The following is a 6,529-nucleotide window of genomic DNA, read 5'->3' as shown; positions in this document are numbered from 1 at the left end:
TAAGTGACCGGGTATCCGAAACGGCCAGAATTAATGAGAACCAATGTCATTCGACCTTCTGGCATCTTTTTATTCATAGAGAATAAACAATGAATATTTTTTTGAAGCACAAATACTCACATATTGTCACACCGCCACTCGTCGTGTTTTAACTCCATTTCCTCAATTTTAAGCGTATTGTTGCATTCTTACAATTATTATGACCACACCGCACCACATCACATATTAGTCGCTATGCTCGAAGATAGAGAACAACTAGATTAATGAAAATTGTTTGCCCTTATTTCTGACGAATCCATAATAAGTTGAATTAAATTTATTTTTGAAATATTTCGTTTCTCCGTGCATGATGACTATGTAAATACTGACGTCATTATTAAGGTTCACAATTTTTTTGATTACCAATACAACCGTAATTGCAAATATATGAACCTGTATATTCAACTATTTGTTAATGTCAACATAACCGCTCAACTTCAATCCTCCAAGTGTCAAAAATTTTTAACAGCGAAGTGCAGAAAACATTAACTCAAGCGTGTGCTATCGTTTCAAAATCGATTTATAACCTTTTTCTAAGAGGTCAGTTGATATTTTATTGAATTTTAATTGAAAATAATGTACTATTTTCTTGCTACAGAACGTGTTATCGACTATTCACATCATACAATCAACCATTACTGGAGTAAGGAATTTGTAGACAAAAATGATCGTTACCTGCCAGTGGAATACCTCTTCGATGACGGTACCGAGGATGACATGTGTACGATACCTTTATATTAACCAGACCGATATCGTTACCGCCGAAGGAGAGGAGTCTAGGAACGTCGGGTCGACGAACGTGGCCAGTATTATCGCTGTTGATGTATCGTACCACTACTAGTACTTACGATAAGTTCCATGTGATGATTGGCCAATAACCGAAGCGGTAACAGATTGCACCGATGTTGCTACCACTGTTATTTCCCAAAATGTTACGCAAGGAATAAAGTCTGTGAAAACGATACCCTAGATCTGCTAGTACGTTCGAACAACTAAAACTATTCCCAAGGTCACAGCATGCAGAATATTAAGATTGTAGACACTACTGGTTCAGATCCAAGTGAGTACCAGTGTGCGAGTGGTCAACTAACTGACCGGAATGTAAACTGGCCAACAATGGAAGGCCTCAAGAAGGAAAAAAGCGAAACAGGACAACGAGTGTAAACACAAAAGTTTTGAACTATTTAGTAAGTACTTTTATTATTTTTTTTTTTGGGAATCTGATTGATCAATAAAATTATTTATGGATTTATTGAATACAAAGCAATTTTGTTCAACAACCTTATCAAAAATCGATTGCGCCGTAATCTAAAGAATAAGAAATAATCATTACTAATATGGAAAATTGGTTAAACATGGTTTTCAGCAATTATTTGTTAGGTGAACTTTTTTGTCTTACCTCTTATTCCACGAGGACGTTATGCATCATTGGAAGATGTGGTACATAAACATGTCTTTGAAGCGCTCTAGTTTCCTGATAGTCTGGGCCTCATTACAATAGGCTCTGGAGATGTTGCCATATTTTCTGAAATGTTCATGACTGGTTGTTCTTCATTAGGTTCTGTAATTCCAGGCTGGTTGGTATCGCTACGCAATGTTGGGGCTCTCTTCAGAACTTGAACATTACGCGCATACAGTACACCTCGCTCACTTTTGACGATCACCTTTGCTCCGTTTCTTGATAAAACTGTGTACCGCTCTGAAGAAAAAGTGGGGTCCATTTTTGTTTTCTTAGGAACTGCCATCAAGACAATATCTCCTGCAGTTATATCGGAAAGTTTTGCCCCGCGATGGAAACCAGCGTAGTTTTTACTTTGCAGCTTCGTGATAGTGTCTTTCTCTCGTACATATTCTCGGTCCACTTCGTCGGATTTCAAATCCCATAATGCCGGAAACAATCCCCTGTACTTTCGCCCAACCATCAACTCTAAAGGCGTGATGCCGAATCTCGCATGTGGTTTCATAGTATTGTGAAAGTGAACATACTCTTGTAATGCCTTACGCCAGTTAACGCCATCCAGTTTAGCAGCCAGGCTTTTATGATGCCTTGATTTTGGCGCTCTACTGCGCCATTGGTCTGTGGGCATAAGGGTATTGATTTTCGCACTTTCAATCCTTTTGCCTCCCAGAATTCAATGAACTCAACACTTTGAAATGGTGGGCCATTGTCGCTTTGGAGGATGAGCGGAAGTCCCCATGTAACAAATATTTTCTGCAAAGCATCGTTTGTGTTTTTGGCATCCGTCGATCTCATTTCTACCACCGAAATGAAACGCGAGAAGGTGTCGACCAGCATAGCATAGCATAGCATAGACTGACTGTACATGTCATTGGTTGCTACTCCGTGATTGATCGGAACTGGTAAGAATTGCACTACGATCCAAATGAATAAGGGATGGGAGTTTCCGCTAACTCTCGAAGTGCAATTTTATCAGATCTAATATTATTGATCAATAACGGCGCCGACCAAGTCCTTACAGTAAGTTGGGATGGGGAAGGAATGTTAGGGTGTAATGATTGTTGCTTCCAGAGACCGAGAATACCTCTGCATCTCCACAATCACCACGGGAAGGGTGTTTATTAGTGAGGGAGGAAGAGATCTTTGAGTCACCTCTGGTCGATGATGCGATCCATGGACAAGGGGGAAATATACGACTTACATTTAAAGCTAGTTTTGTATTTTTGTCTCGAGAAGTTTTTGGTAGAAGCTTTAAAAAATACGTCAACATCTATAATGTCAAACAATTCAAAAGTTGTTTTTATTTATGACGAAAACTGAAAATGTAGTATGTATTTTAAATTATATGAAAGAGGAATAATGCCGACACTTGTAGTGACGAGCTATACATAGTCTGTTTGAAAATTACATATGAGTATCACTGTGCATTTGTCTCGATATGATAGAAGTTTAAAAAATACGTCAACATTCACAATGTCGAACAATTCAAAAGATAGTTTTTAATAATCTCAAAAAGAGAGAAATATATGTATATTGAAATTGTATAAGAAAAAAGCATAATGCCGACACCATACAAAGTTTGTTTAATATTACTTAATAGTTACGCTTTCAAGAAGAAATGTGTTATCACAAGCATGAAACGAACTCACCAGTTGGTAATCCATCCTCGACTGAACACAAAACTGACACTGACAGCAAAACTTCTTGGCGTCCCGAAAACAAACCGTCTTGATTGTGCCTTCCCAAATACCTACCCAGCAAAACGCTTCAAAACAGAAAAAAGAAATAATTCTTCGGCGACGAAACCACGCGCGAAACCGTGAGCAAAACCTATCTGACGACGCAAAATCGAACCGTCCTGCTTGGGCTTCACGAAGCACTACCCAGCAAGATGCTCCAAAACAGGAAAAAAAAAAAATCTCCAGCGACGAAAACACGCGCGAAACCGTGAGCAAAATCTATCGGACGACGCAAATCCGAACTGTCCTGCTTGGGCTTCACGAAGCACTCTTCAGAAACCGTGAAGGAAGAAGGGAGCGCATTATGATGAATGAAAACATAAACAAAAATCATATGGTTATCCATTGTGATTATGCGCTGCTGGTCAGAACAAACTCACCAAGTTCCTTTTTCGAAAATCCTCTGCAATCCGCGCACTACAATTCTAAAGCCATCCAGAGCCAAGTGTCCACGAACCACATTCAATTTTTGAATCAACAAGATCGGGAGATAAAAAAAAAAACGAAACGCGATTGATGGAGCCATAACAGAGCACTCTAGAGCAAAACGCAAGCAAATCGAATAAAAGTAAAAAACAAAACTTCACAAAACATCTTCAGATATAATCTCCGATAATAAGACACATCTTTAATTTTGAAAAACTTGTTTTTTCACAACATTTGCACGTGGCAAAGCACCATCCGCCGAATCTAATTTTCTCCAGCGGATTTGAAGAACAAAAACGCTGACGAGGTGAACGTGACACAAAATTCAAAACGCAGCCGCCCGCGCGCATGGTCGACCAGTACCATAAACTCGAAAAAATCTCGATTACTTTTTCAAATCGACGTAAGTAACTTTCATACGGTTTTGAGAAAATTAATTAAGAAGAATCCCAACCTTTCTTCTAAAACTGTTTTTAAATGAATCCTCATTTTAGATTTTTTTACCGTGTACATCGCCTAAATTTTGCATGCAATCAGCTCGCGTTAAAACTCAAAGTAGTGCCTATCACTTCCCACAAAAATTGTATGACAAAATGATAAGCCGTTTCAATCAGTTACTTACGACGATTTTGTACCAGTGTAAAATCGACTCAAGTGGTGCTTTGTTTTGATTCGTGGTTAAGTCACTTTGTCTCCCATACAACGGAGCGGCGAAAGTAGCGGTTAGGTTGCGAAAGTGGAGAATCTTACTTTCGTCGTTTTGTAAATCCGGAAATTAAACGTTCTAAAAGTGAAAAATCGAGTTAGTTTAGAGTGCAACGTGTAGAATTTCGTCTGCAAAACACGTAGGATTGATAGAGTAAGTTTGTTAACTTTTCTGACTTGAGTCTGTTTGAATAAGTCTTCGAGAAATAATGATGTCGTCCATGTAGACGAAACATCGAATTCCTAGATGCTTCCGGAGTACTGAATCCATCAGCCTCTGGAACGTGGCCAGCTCATTTTTTAATCCGAATGGCATTCGAACGAATTCGAATTTGTCATGGTCAATATTAAATGCGGTTTTTGGCACGTCTTTCGGGTCAATTTCTATTTGATGAAACCCGCTGACCAAATCCAATACGGTGAAATATTGAGCTTTTCCCAACCGGTCGAGGATTTTACTGATTTCCGGGATTGGGTACCGATCTGCAGGAGTTTCTTCATTTAACTTCCTGTAGTCTATGACAATCCGGGATTTTCTTTTGCCCAAGTTATCCAGCTTCTTGGGAGTCGGAATCAGCCATTCTGATCCGATTCAACTACCGGATGGTCACTTACGCCGCTTCCGATTCACTCTTCAAACTCACTATTCAAATTCACTTATTTTAACTCCACTACTTTTTCCAGCTCCACAGCACCAAGCGACTGTTCTGTCCAAATTCAATCTCCAAACTCACTATCATCTCCTGATTCGCGCTGCCAAAGTTTTCTGAGTCCTCACGACGTCGACGGAAGCACGATGTCGAAAGCTTTTTTGAACGGAACGAGTGTACTACTTTTAGTACTTATCTTGCATGCCTGCCTGCACTGAAACAATCTTGGAAACAATTGTCAAACTGATATTTATATGTTTTTAATTATATATTTTTTTGTATCTAAACTACTGCTATTCCTACACTATCCAGTTTCCTTGTAGCTAGTAATTAATGTTTTTCATTATTTGGCAGTTCTTGTCTACCATTCTTCCATGCGCTTGTGTTGGAAGTTTGAGAAATTTGAGAATCCAGGGTAGTGCGATCAGTGAGTGGAATACACACATTAGTGTCGCCTCTCGGCGGCCAATGAGAGAAGCTGAATGTTCGAAAAGTTGGTGTCTGTACTTTTTGTCGCTCGCATCAGCTGTTAGCGTTCGAAAACAAAATAAACAGTCGTTACCCTATTCTGAGCAATTTCGAAATAATCTGGCAAATTCATAAGCAAGAAAACATGAAAATTGCTTAGGGTTTTCATGTTACCCCCCAAATTCCCCTACTTCACCGGGTACTTATTTACACTATGAAAAACCTTCGTACTTCTTCTCTGAAGAACTTCATTCCAATCACACGCCATAAAACTTTTATAATTCACGAAATTTTCTGAAATTCCTTCTACGACCGCATATAGTTGAGAACGTTAACAAAGTTGAATCCGTCGTACTGAGAGAAAACTTTTTTTGAACGGTTTTTCTTTATTAGTGTCATTCCAAACATTACATTCATTTCTTATGTCTAGGTGTTTTGTGTTATTAGACAACACTATCATCCTAATTTGGTACAACAAATTTGAGATTTTATTACCATTTTGTTAACAACATATTACATTTCATTTGTCGTAGCAGTTCAGATTTTTAACAGGTGAGTTGATTTCCCCTGCTTATAAGAGAGAAAAAAAAACGCTTTGAATATACTAGACCTAACTTAACCTAAACATATAACGCATTAATCGTGGCAATAGAAGATTGTAACGATTTTTGCCTGAAATTATTTATTAATTTATTTGACATTTGTTCCAATGTTTCAACATTGGATATTCTATGTAACTCATTGGTACTTTACCAGGGAGGAAGCCTCAGAATCAATTTCAAAATTTTATTTTGAATTATCTGCAGAGCTTTCTTCTTGGTATTACAACAGCTAGTCCATATTGGTACAGCATACAACATGGCTGGCCTGAAAATTTGTTTGAATATCAAAAGCTTGTTCTTAAGACAAAGTTTTGATTTTCTATTAATAAGGAGATAGAGACATTTTATATATTTATTACATTTGGCTTGAATGCCCTCAATGTGATTTTTGAAAGTTAAATTCTTATCTAGCATGAGCCCTAGATACTTAACTACATCTGA

General features: G+C 38.2%; 1 long non-coding RNA gene across 1 annotated transcript; it reads left to right on the top strand.

The window, feature by feature from the left end:
* Positions 1-476: 476 nt before the first annotated feature.
* On the top strand, positions 477-1,001 carry LOC110674630. Its single transcript, XR_002499052.1, has 2 exons — positions 477-579; positions 638-1,001. It is a non-coding gene; the product is annotated as an uncharacterized LOC110674630 (long non-coding RNA).
* Positions 1,002-6,529: the final 5,528 nt, after the last annotated feature.

This window comes from Aedes aegypti, chromosome 1 (genome assembly GCF_002204515.2).
Source record: "Aedes aegypti strain LVP_AGWG chromosome 1, AaegL5.0 Primary Assembly, whole genome shotgun sequence".
NCBI classification, from domain to species: Eukaryota; Metazoa; Arthropoda; class Insecta; order Diptera; family Culicidae; genus Aedes; species Aedes aegypti.
This window is presented reverse-complemented; position numbering and strand designations above follow the sequence as displayed.